Genomic DNA, 20,560 nt, shown 5'->3' with positions numbered 1-20,560 from the left:
GCATACCGCCCCATGCCAAATAAATAAATAACATATCCTCCAGCACACAACATTGCCGGGACGCCTTCGGCGCGTAGCAGTGGCGCCGTGCATGCAGCACATGGAGACGGAATTTGGAGGGAGCAGTATACAACAAACGATTGATTATTTGATTAATTGCTTAATTAAAATAAATAAATAATAGTTGTAAAATAATTATTTTTTTAACCAATTGGCTAATAGAATACCTAAACCACAACTGTTTCATCCGAATGTGTAACCTTTTGAAAAGGTTACAAAGTTACAAAAAAGTAACTAATTAATAAAATAATTAATTAATTAATCGATTAATTGATTAATCAATAAATCAAAAATACCCTTTATAGCCACATCACTTGGTCACTGTCGTGTCAGAATATCCACTTCCTAACTTAAAAGGTGCCTGAGATAGAAAATAAATAATAAATCGATTATAAACAATTAATTAAATAAGTAATTAATTATTTTTAAAAATTGGCCAAATCTCTTTGTCACCATTGTGGCCAAATTTCAGATAGCTACCTCAAATTATGGCTGAGATATCACCCAGGAAAAAGAAACAAACAAACAAGAAAACAAACAAACAAGACAAAGAAAACAAACTGAATTAAAACTGAGTACGCCTTTTCGGTGCGTGCCATGGCCTGGCCCCCTTCGGCACCCGGCGATGACGTCATGCAGCATCTGCAGATGGAATAGGAAGAGGCGGAGTACAACAAACAAACAAAAAAAGGAGCGAAAACTGAGTTCGCCCTTTCGACACATCATTGCCGGGTAACCTTCGGCACGCAGCAATGAAGTTATGCAGCACCAGGAGATGGGATAGGGAGGTGTGGAGTACTACATGACCCTCCCTGCCGCTCCCGTTGGGATTGGTTGTACTCGTAGTACAAATGAGGCGGGCCTACCCGTCGCCTCGTTGATGATTTAATCAAAAGACAGCATGTTGTACTTCACAAAAACATGTGCATGTCTATCTATGAGTGTCAATGAGGTTGTAGCATGAATTAAAACATGTGAAAGAGGATCTTTTATACCACGTAGTTGTTGTTGTCGGGGCTGTGGTAAGTGGTTGTTGTTGTTTGTGTGCTCTTTCCATGTACTTTTATATATTTTGCTATTGCTTCGAGAAGTATTACCAGATATAATTTTGTCTGTTCCTCCAGTGTCCTTCTAAAGTGTTCCTGCTTTCATGGAATAATAAATGTTACAGTGGAACCGCTACATTAAAGCTCGAGGTCCCACTTCTTCCTCAATGCCGGAAACACAAACTTTCAAAAGAGGCATCTTTATGATGAAACGGACACTATTTTTTGTTGCAGGTCATTGAATTATTAGCTTTGCAACCAAGGAAATCGATTATTACCTTCCAATGAAAAGGTGTATTTGAAGCATTTACACTGATAAGATGGTAGCATATAAATTTGTTCGAATTGTCTACAGACTCAATCCAAGAGACTTGATTCAAATTGGTGGGTATTTGAACAGGTGAGGGTTGATCGGACACAGAAGTGAACATGAGGGAGGAAAGGCTTATTCCATGTGATGAAAGATGGAATTATCAATGTGAAGGAGTATTTGCGTAAAGAGTAGGAGTTCTATATGATGTCAGAAGTCTGAAATTAAAGTTGACCATGCATCCCATTCACAGTGTGTAGCGTGTATAACAGAAGAAAATGGTTGTTGCACTTGGAACGTGATGAGCAAACATCTTTGTAAAGATTTTGAGGATGACAGAAGACTTGAACAAGAATGCACAACCAAGGACCTGATCAATACTGAGCCTGGGTTCAGTCACACCATTCAAGTTATAAAGGCCATATATCTATCGTTGCCAATATCTAAAGGGAAGTGACAAGCCCTCATATGCCTAAACGACATTTCACGAATGCAAAAATGGCAACTGTTTCTCTGCTCTCCTCTAACTTAGACTTTCACCTTGATTTCCTTTCTTCCGGTTCTTTCCTCAAACCCCCTCCCCACCTGAATTATCCATCTCAATCCCACTCCGCCGGTCAATGGGCACTTGTTATATAAATGGCCTTTAAACCCTGTATGCGTATGTGCAGTATGGGTTTTTATTTTTATTTTTATACAGAGTCGAGGCTCGTGAAAGAGCTAGCATTTATCAAACAAACAAATCAAACAAACAAGCAAACAAAGTATATAAAAAGGAGAGCGGTCGACAAGATGGGGAGAGAAGGGGAGGAAGCACACAAACACAACATTTGAGAGCAGGGACATCGGGAGATGTGTGGGAGGGAGAGGGCCTGGGGGGAGGCAGGACAGGTATAAAACGCAAGGACACCAAGGACTTCCAGGAAAGAAGTCGGCACCTCAAAAAAGTGGATTAGGGGTGAAATTAGCGGGGGAAGAAAAGATCAAGGTTTTGGATTGGGGAAGATAAGAGATGGTGGTGAACAGCCGTTTTAAAGACCTGGAGGGAGGAGTGGGATTGAAGAGAGTGAGGGAGTTTATTCCAGAGGCGGGAGAAAAGAGGAATGAAGGAGTGGAGGTGAGCAGAGAGTCTTGATTTTGGCAGTTTAACCATAAGAGGGTTGCAGGCAGATCTTGTGCGACCTGTCGGAATATTTGGTGGACAGAGCCCAGAGAGAGCTGGGGAAGCAAGGCCGGAGAGGAGTCGGTAGAAGACGGAAAGACCACCAACCTGCCTGCGGTGAGTAAGTGAAAGGCCCTCGGAGATAGCGTCATCGCGGGAGATTCCAATGATTCTGAATGCTTTGGTTTCAACAGCGTGAAGACGAGCTAGGTGTGAGGCAGGAGCACCAGCCCAGCGGGGAGAGCAGTACTCCATTGAGCTGCGGATGAAAGCCTTGTATGTGGTGAGGAGCTCAGGTGTGCCAAGGAATGACTTCGCATGACGGAGGATGCCCAGTCGGCGACTGGCTTTGGAGTCCAGCTTGGAAATGTGGTTTTCCCAGGAAAGATCATGGCAGATAGTGAGACCCAAAAGCTTGAGTGACAGAACTTCTTGGAGAGGATTATTCAGAAAGTAGATGGGAGGGTTGTCCAGTCGGTCTTTTCGGAGAGACATCGTAAGAGTGTGAGATTTGTCAGGATTGAAAGACATGTTCCACTTGTTTACCCAGTCTGTGATTTTGTCCAGGTCTGCAGAGAGTGAGGAGGCTGCAGACTACCGATCTGAGGGATGAGGAATGGAGTGGCAGAGAGTGGAGTCATCAGCAAAGAGATAGAGAGGATTTTCAAGAGAGTCAGAGAGATCATTGATGAAGACCAGAAAAAGCACAGGGCCCAGAACACTGCCTTGGAGAACTCCAGCCTGAACAGGAAGAGGAGATGAGAGAAACCCATTCAGGGCCACACGTTGACTACGCCTAGAGAGGAAGTCCGCCAGCCATGCATGGAGATTTCCATGGATACTAAAGGAGGAGAGTTTGGTGAGCAGAGCGGGGTGCCAGACCGTATCGAAGGCACATGATATGTCGAGGGAGACAGCTCTAATTTCCTGTTTGGCATTGAGGACATCCATCCATTGTTGAGACAGCAGAAGCAGCATGTCCAGAGTAGAGTGACCTGGTCTGAAACCAAATTGATGATCAGAGATCAAGCCATTGCAGAAGAGGAAAGATTTCATATCCGAAGCAATGATGGATTCCATGACTTTGCTGATAATTGGGAGAAGGCTGATTGGTCTGTAGTTGCTAGGATCTGTTTTTGCACCTTTTTTGTGCAAAGCGGTGATGTTGGCTGATTTCCAAGCAGATGGCAGTTGATCTTGAGCAAAAGAGATGGTGAAGAGAACAGAGAGAGGGAGTGAAAGAGCAGAAGAACAGGATTTTAGGCCCCGTGGGCTGATGCCGTCAGGTCCAGTTGCAGAATCAGAGTCGAGGGTTGACAGAAACTTTTCCACCTTGTCAGGAGGAAAGGACACGGAGTCCAGGAGCAGCTGGGTACGACTGGGTACGGTGGGTACAGAGAGGGTTGGGTTTGGGACACAAGATTTAGAGGCAAACACAGAGTTGAGGCATTCAGCTTTTTCACGTGCGGAGTCAGCTGTGTAGCCGTTTGAGGTAAGGGAGGGGATGGAGGGGGAACAAACCACAGAAACAGAATTGACCAGACGCCATCAGGATTTGGAAGAGGGAGACAGATAAGAGAGTTCGGTCTTGAGAACGGAAACGGGTTTCCGATATAGCCTCAATGAAATGTTGTTTGTGGTTGAGTCGTGGGAGAAGATATTTGATGTAAGAGGTAAACAGCTCGAGCTTTCATCCGCAGCTTGACGGAGTACTGCTCTCCCCTCTGGGCCGGTGCTCCTGCCTCACACCTAGCTCGACTTCGCACTGTAGAAACCAAAGCTTTCAGAATCATTGCTATATCCCGCGATGAAACGGATTCTGAGGGCCTTTCACTCTCCCACCACGGGCAGGTTGGTGGTCTTTCTGTCTTCTACCGACTCCTCTCCGGCCTTGCTCCCCTAGCTCCCCCAGCTCTGTCCCCCAAATATTCCTACAGGTCGCACAAGATCTGCCAGCAACCCTCTTATGGTTAAACTGCCAAAATCAAGACTCTCTGCTCACCTTCACTCTTTCATTCATCTTTTTTCCTGCCTCTGGAACAAACTCCCCCACTCCCTTCAATCCCACTCCCACCTCCAGGTCTTTAAAACAGCTGTTCACCACCATCTCTTATCTTCCCCCCATCCAAAACCTTGATCTTTTCTATCCCCGTCAATATACCCCAAATCCACCTCTTTCAATGTCCAACTTCACTCCTGAAATTCCTGGCAGTATCAATTCGTTTTATACCGTGTACCCCTTCCCTGTCACCCACCCCCCCCCAACCCTCTCCCTTCCACAGATCTCCCGATGTCCCTGTTCTCCACTGTTGTTGTGCTTGTATGCTTCCCTCCCTCTCTCCCAATCTTGTCTCCCTCTGCTTTTATTATATTTTTTGTGGTTAATGTGCTAGCTCTTACACGAGCCTCGATCTTGTATACAAAAACAAACAAAAAAAACAAAAACAGTAAGTGTTTACTCTGACAAAAAATTGCAATAAAATTAACGAATGAAGCTACATCTGCTTGCATTGCCTTTTGAACAACAATTGCAACTTCCCATTAATTTTTCTAAACAAACCTTATTTTGCCCAAAATCTCAAAGCAAGATCATTTTAACTTTGAAATATTGGACATCAACATCAATGCAGACTGATGGAAACATGATCTTTAATAATAAAGTTAATTATATTCCTCGGTAGATGGTGAAAACATAAATCACACTCAATAAAATTGGCAAGAAAAGCTCCTCGTGAGATTTTAAAAGGAGATAAATTTTGAACCTCAATAAAAACCATCACAAACATCTCTAATGGGTAAGTACAATTAATCAAATGGGGTCTTATATTATTGAGAAATTAATAATTCTAAAAAGTTACAGCATGCAGATGCCATCAACGTTAGCAAGGGATATTGAACTGGAATTAAATCATGAATTTGGCCCACTTGTTGGTGTTGATGTTGCATTTCCCCTGTAGTATAAGGCAGGCATTTGTAATTTGACTGGGATGCCAGATCATTACTCACCTACTCTTTGCCAAAAGACACTGTGGGATATATAATGTCAACCATTTAATATCAGGAGACGAGTCTCCAGCTAAAGGCTCACTCATCGATGCAACCAATGCCATGCCAGCTATACAACAGAGCGGCGGTTTAAAGCAAGCTGGGAATTGAACCTGGAGGAGACATCTGTCACATCACACCTCAGACACAAGTGTCTACTTCAGCACCATCCTCTCAGACTGTGGATGAGTAAATTAAAGAGAAAAGTTTGATAAGTTTGAAAAGAAAATGCATTAAACTTCTCAGAGGATGCATTCTTTTTGCGCAACTATAACAAGAAAAAGAGCAATCAGAGATTGCAAACCCTCGCCAGGATGTATTTTCAGTGGTTTTTAAGGCTTTTGTGTTAAAACAAATATGGCGGCCGAACCACGTGACCGATGACGACGTCATTAATTTTTTTTCTCCACTAATTTATTCCTAGATTATTCTCAAGAAATTTCATCTTGATCGGATGACGTTTTGTACTTGTCAAATTATGATGTAATAATGGAGGCACCTATGATATCATCATTCACAGATGTTATTCCACATGGGGAGTTCTTTACAATGAGCCATGTCTCAATTTTTTTCTATTCAGCGTTTTCGGAGATATAGAAGTGCAAAGTTTTTTGGTTTTTCCAAGATGGCGGCCGAACCACGTGACGTATGACATCAAAATTATCATTTTAAAAATTCTACAAGTGGAGTTGCACCTATGGTGAAAATTTCCTGTCAATCGGACCAACAGTTGCAGAGAAAATCATATTTATTTACTGCGGACAAACAGACAGACAGATGAAAAATCGGTCAGAGACCGAGGACTTGCCGGAATGTACTTTTTTATCGGCTATTTTGGACAAATATGGCGGCCAAACTATGTGACTGATGACATCATCATTATGTTTTCTAAACTAATTTATTCCTTGATGATGCTCAAGAAATTTCATCTTGATCGGAAGAAGTTTTGTACTTGTCGAATTATGATGTCATAATGGAGGCACCTATGACATCTCATTAACATATTTTATTCCCCATGGGGAGTTCTTTATAATGAGCCATGTCTCAATTTTTTCTATTCACCACTTTGGGAGATATGGAGGTGCAAAGTTTTTTGGTTTTTCCAAGATGGCGGCCCAACCACGTGACCGATAACATCATCATTAACATATTTTATTCCCCATGGAGAGTTCTTTACAATGAGCCATGTCTCAATTTTTTCTATTCAGCACTTTTGAAGATATAGAGGTGCAAATTTTTTCGTTTTTTCCAAGATGGCGGCCGAACCACGTGACCGATGACGTCATCAATTGGGCACAGTCTATTCCAGGGCAAGACAAATATGTGTGTAAAGTTTGGCGATTCTACGTGCAACGGTGTATACGTAGTACTGCGAACAGTCAGACAGACAGACAGACAAACCAACCGACCAACATACTTGCCAGAATCTTTTCCGGCAAGTAACAAACAGACAGACAGACAGACAGACAAACAAACGGACTCAAATGCAATACCCTCTCCTCTGGCGAGGGTAATAACTAATGAGAGATATCACATGCATGCTCTCAGATAAGAGAAAATGTATTGCGGAATCTCCAGTCAAAACAATGTACGACGATAGCAATCTCTCCCTGAGGATGTACCAATTGACCTTGACAATAAAAGTTTTATGTAACTGCAGGACAGCCACAGAACTGCTTTCACTTTGAAGACTGAAGGAGGCTTGAGTCATGATATCTTGATATGGAAAGGAAATGCATATAGCAACATGTGATTGCATTCAGCAGTGGAATTATATATATATTTTTTATACACACTGTGCACATGTTAAATCAAATCTCTTATCTCACTGCTCAGCCGCAAACTAATATTTCATTGAGGTCCTATTGGAAACCCGACTGCACACAAGGGTCCAGGGACCTGTTATAAAATAAGTGCTCATTGAGGTGCAAAGGTGTTTGAAGGTTGAGATGGAGAAAACAGGCATAGAGGTTGAGGTGGGAAAGAGGTTGGAAGGAAAGGATAGGAAAAAAATAAAATAAAGGTGAATGTCTAGGTTGGAGGGTAGTGGAGAAATAGTTGCCATTTTTGCAATCGTAACCTACTAGAACAGCAATGGGCAGATTACATACCACCACCATGCTGAACAGTTGTATTCACTGATAGGCCAGATCTGGATCAAGACCTGAACCAAAATCAAATCAGCTTGTCTTGATTACCTGAAAATCAAATCCCCAGAACCAAAATCAAATCTCGTCATCGAGGTAACTCCTCCACCTAGTTTTGTCATAACTCGTCCACAACTATTTGAAATATCATTCGATATATCGTTTTTGGCCACATCGCTCAATGGTGAAGAATCGCCTCAAAAAGAGAACCATGACAATTACAATTACATATGGGCAGGGTACAGCCCGAAGTACCCCGTGGGGGAACCCCACTCCCTCTCGTCAAAACTCAAGGTGGGGAACCCGATCGAAGCAAGGGTGGAAACCACTCCATTTATGACGACGAAACGTCTAATGCCCGAAGTGGAGATCGGTTTCTGAGGTTTGGGACATGGAATGTAGGGACAATGACAGGGAGATCAGGAGAAGTGGTGGAAGTATTGGTCAGAAGAAGAGTGGACATCTGTTGTGTGCAGGAGACGAGATGGAAGGGAAGTGGTGTGAGAATGGTGAAGGGTAGGCAGGGACAGAAATACAAGTTTGTGTGGCATGGGTGCCCGGAGGGCATGAATGGTGTTGGTGTCCTGTTTTCTGAGGAGTTTGTAGACAGTGTGGTGAGTGTGACTAGAGTGAGTGAAAGGTTGATGATGGTGAAAATGAATTTAGGAAAGCTCTTGGTGAATGTCATCTCGGGATATGCTCCGCAGGTTGGTCGGAACGAGGAAGAGAAGGACAAGTTCTGGTGTGCAATAGCGAAGCTGATGGAAAACGTGAAAGATGAAGAAGTTGTTGTGGTAGGACGAGACCTAAATGGACAGGTGGGAAGGAGTATGGACGGTTTTGAGGGAGTTCATGGGGGTTACGGATATGGTGTGAAAAATGGAGGAGGTGAAAGGATTTTGGAGTTTGCTGATGGAGCTGATTTGTTGATTTGTAATACTCAGTTCCAGAAAGAGGATAATAAGCTTGTTACATACACGTCAGGTGGGTCGACGACAACCGTTGACGACCTGCTGGTGCGTAGGCGAGATAGGGGGCACCTCCGGGACACAAAGGTGATCCCGGGGGAGGACGCTGTTTCACAGCACCACTTGGTTGTCTGCGACATAAGGGTGAAAGGTGCGAGGAGAGCTCGGCGGGTAAAGTACCAACCGAGAATGAAGGTGTGGAGGTTGAAAGAGGTGACAGTAAGGGAGGCATTAAAAGAGAGGCTGAGTATGGTCGAGGATAATGTGGTTGAGCTTGAAAGTGGTTGGATGTCAATGAAAGCTAGTCTGTTGGGAGCTGTTGGGTGAGATGGACATGGACATGTATGTGGATGGACAAAAGGACCACCGAGGCACTCGGAAACATGGTGGTGGGATGTTGACGTTGGAAAGAGGATTGACGAGAAGAGTAAGAAGTTCAAGGAGTGGCAGAAGGCGAAGGGTACGGGGGCAGAAAAAGCAGAGCATGAATGTTATAAGGCAGCCAAGAAGGCTGCAAAGAAAGAGGTAGCAAATGCGCAGGAGGCATGTAGGAAAATGTTCGGAGAACGCTTGGATTCGGAAGAGGGTCAGAGAGCAGTATTCAGGATTGCAAAGCAGATAGTGAAAGAGAGGTGTGATGTGATGGGGGTGAGTTGCTTGAAGAATGAAGTGGGACAAATCGTTGTGGACCCAGATGGAATTAAAGGAAGCTGGAAGAGATATATGGAAATGCTGTTGAATGCAGAGAATGAATGGGAAGGCAACATAGAGAATAACCCAGTTTTAGGACTGGCAGAGAAGATAACTGAGAAGGAAGTTGAGGAAGCGATAAAAGCAATGAAGAGTAGAAAAGCGGGAGGGCCGACGGGAGTTGTGGGAGATATGTTGAAGGCAGCAGGAAGTTGGGTGTGAAGAGAATGACAGAGATCTGTAATCTGGTGGTGAAAGAAGGCCGCATTCCAGTGGATTGGGAAAGGAGTACCCTCGTCCCTCTATACAAGGGGAAAGGTGACCCTCTGGACTGTGGCTCGTATTGAGCGATAAAGTTGTTAGAACATGGAATGAATGTATTGGAAAGGGTGTTGGAGAGGAGGATAAGGAAGAAAGTGAAGATCGATGAAATGCAGTTTGGATTTATGCCAGGAAGAGGAACGACAGACCCGCTTTTTATTGTAAGGCAGTTGCAGGAGAAGTACATGGAGAAGAGGAAGAAGTTGTTTCTTGGGTTTGTTGATCTGGAGAAAGCATTCGATAGGGTTCCACGCGAAGTAGTGACATGGGCATTGAGGAAGTTTGGAGTGGAGGAATGGTTGATCAGAGTAGTGATGGCAATGTACAAAAGAGTGCGCACAGCTGTAAGGACGAAGGACAGGAACAGTGGTGAGTTTGAGGTGAAGGTGGGAGTGCATCAGGGGTCAGTACTAAGTCCACTACTATTTGTAGCTGTGGTGGAGGTGCTGGCTCAGAACGTAAAGGAGGGTTTACTGTGGGAGTTGTTGTATGCAGATGATCTGGTGTTGATTGTGGAAAGTATGGATGGACTGAAGGAAAAGATAAACAAGTGGAAGGAATGTATGGAGACAAAAGGTCTGAAGGTGAATATCGGAAGGACGAAGGTGATGGCACGTGGTAAAGCATGTGGTGAGGTGGAAAGAACTGGGAAGTGGCCATGTGCTGTGTGCAGGAAGGGTGTCAGAGTGAACATTCAATGTACAATGTGCGCTGAGTGGGTTCATCAAAAATATAGTGGTCTGAGAGGGTCATTAACCAGTGTGGCAGCTACATTCAAATATAAGGTGTGCACAGAGGGAACTGCAGATGGAGGAAATGTTGAGTTGGATCTTGGAGACGGCGTGAAGATGGAAGGTGTGAAAACATTTTGCTACCTCGGAGACATGCTGAATGGAGAAGGTGGATCAGACTCGGCAATGGTTGCTTCAGTGAGATGTGCATGGAAGAAGTTTCAGGAACTCAGTGGCGTGCTGATGAGGAGGGGAGTGTCGTTGAAGCTGAAGTGAAAGGTGTATGCTGCATTGCTGCATGTGTGAGAAGTGTTATGATTTATGGGAGCGAGACATGGGTAATGAACGTAGAGCAGCAACGAAGGCTGGAAAGGGTGGAAATGCGAATGGTTCGGTGGATGTGTGGATGATCGTTGAGAGAGAGGAAGACAAATGATGAATTGCGAAAGATGATGGGAATAGAGCCTGTGATTGATGCTGTGAAGAGGAACAGGTTGAGATGGTTTGGTCATGTGTTGAGGAAGGATGAAAGTGACTGATGGAGAAGAGTGATGGAAATGAATGTAGAAGGAAGTAGAGGACGGGGAAGACCGATAAAGACTTGGCTAAAGATGGTGGAAGAAGAAATGCGGGCAAGGGGGTTAACAAGGGGAGATGCAGAAAATAGGGCAAAATGGAGAGGATTGTCATGGGGACCGCAAGGCTAACCCCCGCTCTAGCAGGGAAAATGGCCTTAAAATGCATGTTGTTGTTGTTGTTGCTCAATGGTGAAGAATCACTTTTGAAAATTCTCGGATCTGGATCCGGGTTCGGATATTCACCCAAATCCAAGAATTTCGTCCTTGTCTTACACCAAGAATTTCGTCCTTGCATCCACCTTCTGCCCTGTTCACGTGATTCGTGGTGTCCCTCTCGGCCCCCTCTCCCCGTTGCTATTTTTGTGAATATAACATTGTTCTTCACGGTTCTGTTTAAATATGTTTAAACTTTCCCCTTTAGTGTTTTATTCAGTGGTTTATTACAACATCCTGCTTTTCTTCCTATTTAAAAGGCTCCTTTCAATTTCCTCTTCAACTCATTCCATTTCAAAAAATATTCAATCTCTTATAATTCTTTCTCACTACATGCTCTAAATTCTCATTCTTTCCACCCCTCCTCAATGGTTCTTAAACGGATCGCTAACTTGAAAATCACAACAAACCCAATTTGTTATAAATGTTCATCTTTCATTAATCATCCACTTACTAAACGTCCCCCTTGCCCCTCCCCTCCAAATCTCCCCCCTTGCCCCTCCCCTCCTAAACTCCCCCCTTGCCCCTCCCCTCCTAAACTCCCCCCTTGCCCCTCCCCTCCAAATCTCCCCCCTTGCCCCTCCCCTCCAAATCCCCACCCTTGCCTCTCTCCTCCTAAACTCCCCCCTTGCCCTTCCCCTCCTGAGCTCCCCCCTTGCCCCTCCCATTCAAAACTCCCTCCAACCCCTCCCCTTCAAATCTACCCCCCAACAATCCCTCCCAAATTCTCCCTCCTCCCATCTCCTTCTCAAAGCTGCCTCCTCCCCACTTCGTCTCCCTTCTATCTCATACCTCTACCTCCCCCAACCTTCGACCTTCCACTGCCCCCCCTCAAACAACCCCTCACTGTGCCTCATCCCATCACCATCAAACCTTTCGTCCTCCTCATCCTTCCCTTTGTTGTAACTCTTCTGTAATCTCTGCCACACTATCAACTGCTCTTCCTACCTCCCCCTCTCATCCTTCATCTGACCCTACCCTTCCCCTCCCCTGTCCTGCACCCGATGCTCACCTTCTCTCCTCATTAACGGTATGGACCTCAAACATCCGGGGCCTTCGCTCAAACCTGATTGATCTCTCCATTCAGGTTGCTTCTGACAATCCAGACTTGATCTGCTTAACAGAAACTTTCCTCCTTCAAGATGTCTCTGATTCCTTAATATCTCTTCCTGGTTACTCCCTCCTCCGGTATGATAGACCCGAGCCTCGTCCTGGTGGTGGGGTGGCTATCTTTATCAAAAACTCTCTTCCTCACTCTCCTTGCACTGCCCTCTCTCCACCCCACCCCCAAAGAGTACCTCTGGCTACGGCTTCCTCTCCGCTCACACCTTTTGTTCATATGTGTTCTGTACCATCCTCCAAACAGTGATGACTCCATTTACATTTCGCTGTCGGACAACATGGACCAACTTCTATCAACTCATCCAAACTCTCTCTTCCTCATATGTGGCGACGTCAACTGTCATCATGCCAGCTGGCTGGGTGTGGGTTCATCTCTCAACAGCCATGGCACCTCAGCAAAGGACTTCTGTGACTCATTGGGACTGACACAATCTGTCAATTTCCCAACCCGGATCTCAGTCAATGGAGTATCTTCTCTTCTGGACTTGGTTATGACTAACAACAACAACAACAACAACATGCATTTTAAAGGCCATTTTCCCTGCTAGGCGTCCCAAAGAGTACTTTCAGGAGCTTGGCGGCTGTTGAAACTGGGGTAGCCACTCATGCGGGAAGTGGTCCAAAATGGCGGTGTAGAACACCGCGCGTCGAAAACACAACAAGCGTGAGGCGAGCAGATTAGACGGCCTCCTTTCGATTCTCTACCGTCAAGTCCAATGCGGCCTTAGCTTCCAAGAGCCCAGCAGTTGTCCAAAACCTCGTGTGGGGAAATGTGGTATCTGTCCGTCGTCTTGTCCACCGTCCGCACGCGGCTCCAAGCTCCGGCGCGAGGAAGCCCTCCGTCCTCCCGCACGCTTCGCCAGGCCCCGATGCTTTATACGACTTGCTTTATACGCATTGTTAAAAGTAAATAATGACAGTTTGGTTATGACTAACTTAACTGCAAATGTCTGCTGCTCTTCTTCTGCTCCAAACGGTTCTTCTGATCACGTGCTTGTTAAAGTGGACATCTCTCTGGCCATTCTCAGAGAGCCTCCTCAGCGCCGACGAGTCTGGCATTTCACTCAGGCTGACTGGCATGGTCTGCAAGCAGCCATCAATCATCTGGACTGGTCTACCATCTCTACTGCCTCTGACATAAATTCTTCCTGGGAATTCTTCCAAAGCAAACTGGTCTCTCTCATGCACAGATTTATCCCATCTCGTCTTCAGTTGTCTTACCCTTCCTCCCGTCCATGGTACACTGAATCTTGTGGTGAGGCAGTTGCCCTGAAACAACTTGCCTTTGCCTCTTGGAAGGCAAATCCAACTGAAGGCAATCTAAGTTCCTTCCACCAAGCTCGGAACAAGTGTGTGTCTACCCTCAGGAGTGCCAGGAAGCACTATCTCTCCACACTCAAGATTGAACTCTCAAACCTGTCTCCTTCCTCCAAATCCTGGTGGCGTCTGGTCAAATCCGTTTCTGGTGTTTGTTCCCCCTCAATCCCCTCCCTTTTCTCAAATGGCTACACAGTTGACACCGCACGTGACAAAGCCGAATGCCTCAACTCTGTATTTGCCTCAAAATCTTGTGTCCCAAACCCATCTCTCTCCGTTCCCACCTTTCCCAGTCGAACCCATCTGCTCCTGGACTCTGTGTCCTTCTCTCCTGACAAGGTGGAGAAGTTTCTGTCAAACCTCGACTCTGATTCTGCAACTGGACCAGACGGCATCAGCCCACAGGTCCTAAAATCCTGCTCTGCCGCTCTATCTCACCCTCTCTCTGTTCTTTTCACCCTCTCGTTTGCTCAAGGTCATCTGCCAGCGTCTTGGAAATCAGCAAACATTACCGCTTTACACAAAAAGGTGCAAAAACAGATCCTTGCAACTACAGACCAATCAGCCTGCTTCCAATTATCAGCAGAGTCATGGAATCCATCATTGCTTCAGATATCAAATCCTTCCTCTTCTCCAATGGCTTGATCTCTGATCATCAATTTGGATTTAGACCAGGTCATTCTACTCTGGACATGTTGCTTCTGCTGTCTCAACAATGGATGGATGCCCTCAATGCCAAACAGGAAATCAGAGCTGTCTCACTTGACATATCACGTGCCTTCGATATGGTCTGGCACCCAGCTCTGCTCACCAAACTCTCCTTCAATAGTATCCATGGAAATCTCCTCTCATGGCTTGCACACTTCCTCTCTGGTCGAAGGCAACTTTCGTTGGTGTGGCCCTGAATGGATTTCTCTCATCTCCCCTTTCTGTTCTGGCTGGAGTTCCCCAAGGTAGTGTTCTGGGCCCTGTGCTATTTCTGGTCTTCATCAATGATCTCTCCGACTCTCTGGAAAATACTCTCTATCTCTTTGCTGATGACTCCACTATCTGCCGCTCCATTCCTCATCCCACAGATCAGCAGTCTGCAGCCTCCTCACTCTCTGCAGACCTGGAAAAAATCACAGACTGGTCAAACAAGTGGAACATGTCTTTCAATCCTGACAAATCACACACTCTTACAATGTCTCTCCGAAAGGACCGACTGGAAAACCCTCCCATCTACTTTCCCAACAATCCTCTCCAACAAGTTCTGTCGCTCAAGCTTTTGGGTCTCACTATCTGCTATGATCTTTCTTGGGAAAACCACATTTCCAAGCTGGCCTCCAAAGCCAGTCGCCGACTGGGCATCCTCTGTCTTGCGAAGTCCTTCCTTGGCACACCTGAGCTCCTCACCACATACAAGGCCTTCATCCGCAGCTCAATGGAATACTGTTCCCACCTCTGGCCTGGTGCTCCTGCCTCACACCTCGCTCGGCTTCATGCTGTTGAAACCAAAGCTTTCAGAATCATTGGAATCTCCTGCGATGAAGTTAACTCCGAGGGCCTTTCACTCACTCACCGCAGGCAGGTTGGTGGACTTTCTGTCTTCTACCGACTCCTCTCCGGCCTTGCTCCCCCAGCTCTCTCTGTGCTCTGTCCCCCCAATATTCCTGCAGGACGCACAAGATCTGCCAGCAACCATCTTCTGGTGCAACTTCCAAAATCAAGACTCTCTGCTCACCTTCACTCTTTCATTCCCCTTTTCTCCCACCTCTGGAACAAGCTCCCCCACTCCCTTCAATCCCACTCCTCCCTCCAGGTCTTTAAAACAGCTGTTCACCACCATCTCTTATCTTCCCCCATCCAAAACCTTGATCTTTTCTACCCCCGCTAATTCACCCCAGATACAGTTTTTTAATTTTTTTATTCCAACTTCTTTCCTGGAAGTTCTTGCAGTGTTCATATGTTTTATACCTCTCCCACCTCCCCCAAAGCCCTCCCCCTCCCACATTTCTCCCGTTGTCCCTGCTCTCAAATGTTGTGTTTGTGTCCTTCCCCCTCTCTCTCCATCTTGTCTGCCGCTCTCCTTATTTTTTTGTGTTTTGTGTGTCGGTTTGACTTTTTGTGTGATTAATGTTCGCTCTTTCACGAGCCTCGATCTTGTATACAAAAAAACAAAAAAAACAAAAAAAACCACAACGTGTCCATCAAGTGTCATGCGAATCTGTCCACAACTTTTTGAGATATCATGCTATATATTGTTTTTGGCCACTTCTCGATGGTGAAGAATCACTTAAAAAATGATCGTATCTGAATCCTCACTAAATTCTCATCAAATTGTCCTTGTCAGACACCGAACCGGTCCACAAAGTTTAATTAGAATCCATGCAAAACTTTTTGAGATATCCTTCCCAAAGATTTTCACAGGGGTGAAAATACAACCTTTGGCGGACGTAAATACATTGACTTTTGATTAGCACATACAAAGAAAATGTGAATTCAATGACTCCTTCGATCTATGGTGATGTTATGTTACAGAGGAAAAAGAGAGATAAATAAAGTAAATTTAGTTGGAGAGAAGACAATAAATGCAAATTAAGCAGGAAAAACTGTCTGGAAAATAAAATGCAAAGATGCAAAGAAAGGGATTCGAAAACGAATGTGAACTTTTCTATAAAGCAGCGAAAATGGAAAACAGAAAGAGAATTCACCAAATTGCCACCACATACTGCAAAACAAAATTTACCACAAAGAAACGTGACTAATAATACACACAAAACTGAGTCTATATGCTGTGAAAAGGGGAAAGTGTGGTTGAAGAAAAGACGAGAGACATGAGGCAATAGCCAATTCACTAGGGGAGCCCAGTGGTTAGTGGAGGGATGGCCTAACTTGTGTTGCCAACTACGGTAATCATTGAGGGCATGAGGCCGGTACCCAACCGACTTGGCATAGAGGCAGAGGAATCCCTTTCGCTTCCCTGGCTGAGTATATCCGCTGCAGTGCCAGATGAGAGGTGAATGACCAAAAAGCACTTAACCTCGGTAGCTCGGGCCAAAGCCCACACTGAGCTGAGTGAGATTTGATGGAGACATTCCACTGTGTTTGCCAAATTCCGTGTTGCCAGCAGTTCCAAATCCAATGCTGTGAACTGAAAACCAATAGATTCAGGGTTGAATGAGTAATTACAGTCGCGGCCAAAAATATTGGCACACTTCCACTTTTTTCAAATAATGCACCATTTCTTCCAGAAAATTGTTGAAAAAAAAAAATCTTTTGCTATCCACATGTGTGTTTATTTGGTTTACAGTGGAGCAAAACAAAAAAAACCTGAAAAAATTACTAAATCCTAGCTAATTCCACACAGAAATCCAAAAATGGCCCGGACAATATTATTGGCACCTTTTAGAAGTTGTTAGAAATAATTAGATTTCAAGCAGGTGATTCTCGTTTACTTTGGCATGGAACTCACCTGTGGTGAGTTGCAGGTGCCTGCAATATAAAAATCACTCATTCAACCAGTTTGAATAGAGAAAAGGTGTTATTCTGCTCTTTTGTGTTACGGTGTGTAACGCAATGAGCATGGAGAAAAGAAAGAAAACCAGAGAATTGTCTGAGGAGGTCAGACTCAAGATTGTAGCCAAGCAGGGACAATCTCAAGGCTACAAGTCCATCTCCAGAGCCCTTGATGTTCCCATACACAATGTTATCAGGAAGTTTAAGGCCCATGGCACTGTAGCCAACCTCCCTGGACATGGATGCAAGTGAAAACTTGATCGAAGATTGCAGCGAAGGATTGTTTAAATGGTGAAAAAAGCACCTCGATCAACTGCCAAACAGATTCAAGCTGATCTTCAGACACAAGGTACGACAGTTTCAACTTGCACCATCCGGCCCCAACTCAATGAAAGGGGGTTCTTTGGTAGAAGACCCAGGAGGACCCCACCGCTGAGAAAGCCCGACTGGAGTTTGCAAAAACACACCTGAACAAGCCAAAATCCTTCTGGGAGAATGTGCTGTGGACAGATGAGACCAAATTAGAACTTTTTTGTAAAGCACATCATCTCCATGTTTACAGAAAACAAAATGAAGCCTTCAAAGAAAAGAACACCTTCCCTACAGTCAATCATGGAGGAGGTTCAGTGATGTTTTGTGGTTGCTGTGCTGCCTCTGGCACTGGGTGCCTTGAATGTGTGCATGGCATCATTAAATCAGGAGATTACCAAGGCATTTTGAAGCGCAATGTTCAACCCAGTGTCAGAAAGCTGGGTCTCCGTCAAAGGTCACGGATCTTACAGCAGAACAATGACCCCAAACACACATCAAAAAGCACCCAGGAATGGTTCAGGACAAAACGCTCTACTGTTCTGAAGTGGCCAGCAATGAGTCCAGATCTAAATCCCATTGAACACCTGTGGGGAGATCTGAAAACAGCAGTTGGGAGAAGGCACTCTTCAAATCTGGGAGAACTGGAGCAGTTTGCACAAGAAGAGTGGGCCAAACTGCCAGTAGAGAGGTGTAGGAAGCTCGTTCATGGCTATAGGAAGCGCTTGACTGCAGTTATTTTGTCCATAGACTGTGCTACCAAATATTAAGTTGAGGATGTCAATAATTTTGTCAATGCCATTTATTTTTATTTTCTGATTTAAAAGGATATATCAAGTTCTGAATCAAAAACAAAGGTCTGTAATATTAACAGTGAAATAAAGAATTGTGGAGACCAAATATTTCTGTCAATTTCGACTTATTTTTAGAGAAACTTGTGAGTTATTTGAAAAAAGTGCAAGGGTGTCAATATTTTTGGCCACGACTGTACAACTTGAAAAGCATGTATGCTGAACAGAACAGCACTGCAGTAATCACTATAGGTATACAAGTGGTATTCAAGTAAAATAAAGGTTCAGGTACACCCAGAGATATTTAAATGACCAGGTAAATACTTCTCTCTGACCTATAAGGTAGCCATGTTGAAAAGGCAAACATTTGTGTTTCTAGTTTTTTGTTTTCCTGGCAAAGTGAGAGTAGGTAAAACGTCATCATACTCCAACTTGCCCAATTTGTTCATCTTCATAAACTACTTTGTATGCAATACTAGGGCTCATGGAAGAGTGAGATAAGAGTCGGTAGTGACAGTGGGCCCAGAGTTGAGAAAACACCCAGCATGGGATAGTGATCGAACAGGAAAAGAGGAGAGGAGGGTAGGAAACACTAATGTGTGAGTAAGAGGGTTGGATTATGAAGAGTTCAGGGGTGGGGGGAGGGGGGGTAGAGAAGATCACAGGTAGTGATGGGAGATAATTATCTTTTCTTGACTCGCCGTCTGCACAAACCTGCATTATTATCTACTATTATAACGCCTGTCAGGAATGACATGTTGGAACCGTTTATTCGACGGTGCAGCCTTGTAGTCAGGTTCACTATGTCAATAAATTATATTTCGTTCAAAATCATGGTAGATTAGCAAACCTATACATTTTTGGAAAGGTTATAGCATAAGGAAACTAAAAATCAATGTTTACATTTGGAGAGATACCTGTATGGCGGCCATTTTGGATTTTCAAAATGGCCACTGTAAAATACATATTTTGTTCTATTTCTGCCTCTAATTACCCTAAAAACTTTTTAAAATATACTAAACCTATATTTTCAGGGACAAGGAATCCAATGAAAGTATCAAATTAGTGCTATGGGGAATGGTAAGACACGAATCAAAGGTTTTGAATTGCAAAATACTGTCTTTATATTCGCGATAAGTTGCATAATCAAATACATGTTATCATTTTGTACAGGCAGTTAATAACATCAAAATGTGTCACAATAATTAATATCACCAAACATACACAGGCAGTCAGCAAAATCATATATACACATGCAGTCAGTATAACTTCACATCTACACAGGCAGTCAATGACAAAATATACACAGGCAGTCAATGGCATCAAACATACACGATTACAGAATATGCCATTTAGAGTTCGTCATCACTGTCCTGTGTGTCGTATCCGACAATATAGTCCGCATCGTTTTCACAGTCCGTTCCACACAAGCAAAGGCTAACATCGCTAACAAATTGATTGGCAAATCGAATTGGTCGAATGGTCGATCGAATCGAATTCGATGAATCGAATCGAATCGAATCGATCGAATTGGTCGAATGGTCGAATGGTCGATCGAAGTGATTGGTTGAATGGTCGAATTGGTCGAATGGTCGAATCGAATTGGTCGGAATTGGCAAATGTAAACATTGATTTTCAGATTTTCCATGTAATAACGTTTCCAAAAATGTATAGGTTTGCTAATCTACCATGATTTTGAACGAAAAAACATAGTGAACCTGACTATCGTGAGCATACCAAAGTCTGAAGCATCAGCCTCGTGTCAGGTGTGCTTATATCTTCTTTATTCATTAGACATCATACGGACGTAAATGAACACTCGTTTTTTTTCTGCGCGCATTGCACATCACGTGCAGCGAATTTCACCTCCCAGCGCCTTGTATTTATCGTTATTTTAAAAAACGCTTCTGTACACCGCCCTTGAGGCTCGGTTTGCAAACCACCATCTACAATTCCAATACAAGGGACATTATTACTCTTTTATGGCAAATGTTTTTCGAGTTTGTTTTATCTTCAAAAGTAGTTGAGTGAAAACACATTCATGTTAAAAGGTTGGCCTATAAAACCTACCCTTATGAAGGGGGACAGACATCTGTACAAACACACAAACACACAAAATTACATTGTGCTTTGCAGTATATGGTAGATCTTTAAAAACATATTTTGTTAGCACTTGTGTTTATTTGTAAAATAACAGTTGAAAATGTTTGTGCAACTTGTTCTTATTAGCTCAGTATGCCACAGTCACACAG

At 44.2% G+C, this 20,560-nt stretch overlaps 1 protein-coding gene and 1 long non-coding RNA gene across 8 annotated transcripts in view; one reads left to right on the top strand and one right to left on the bottom strand.

Moving 5' to 3' along the window:
• LOC137440265 (nuclear factor 1) overlaps positions 1–20,560 on the bottom strand; it is a 409,428-nt gene that overhangs the window by 162,529 nt on the left and 226,339 nt on the right. The window lies entirely within an intron of this gene.
• The window catches only part of LOC137410673 (uncharacterized), an 80,337-nt gene that overhangs the window by 55,289 nt on the left and 4,488 nt on the right, over positions 1–20,560 (top strand). The gene's annotated exons all lie outside the window — the stretch shown is intronic.

The sequence above is a fragment of the Myxine glutinosa genome, chromosome 1 (genome assembly GCF_964187855.1).
Source record: "Myxine glutinosa chromosome 1, kmMyxGlut1.1, whole genome shotgun sequence".
NCBI classification, from domain to species: domain Eukaryota; kingdom Metazoa; phylum Chordata; class Myxini; order Myxiniformes; family Myxinidae; genus Myxine; species Myxine glutinosa.
This window is presented reverse-complemented; position numbering and strand designations above follow the sequence as displayed.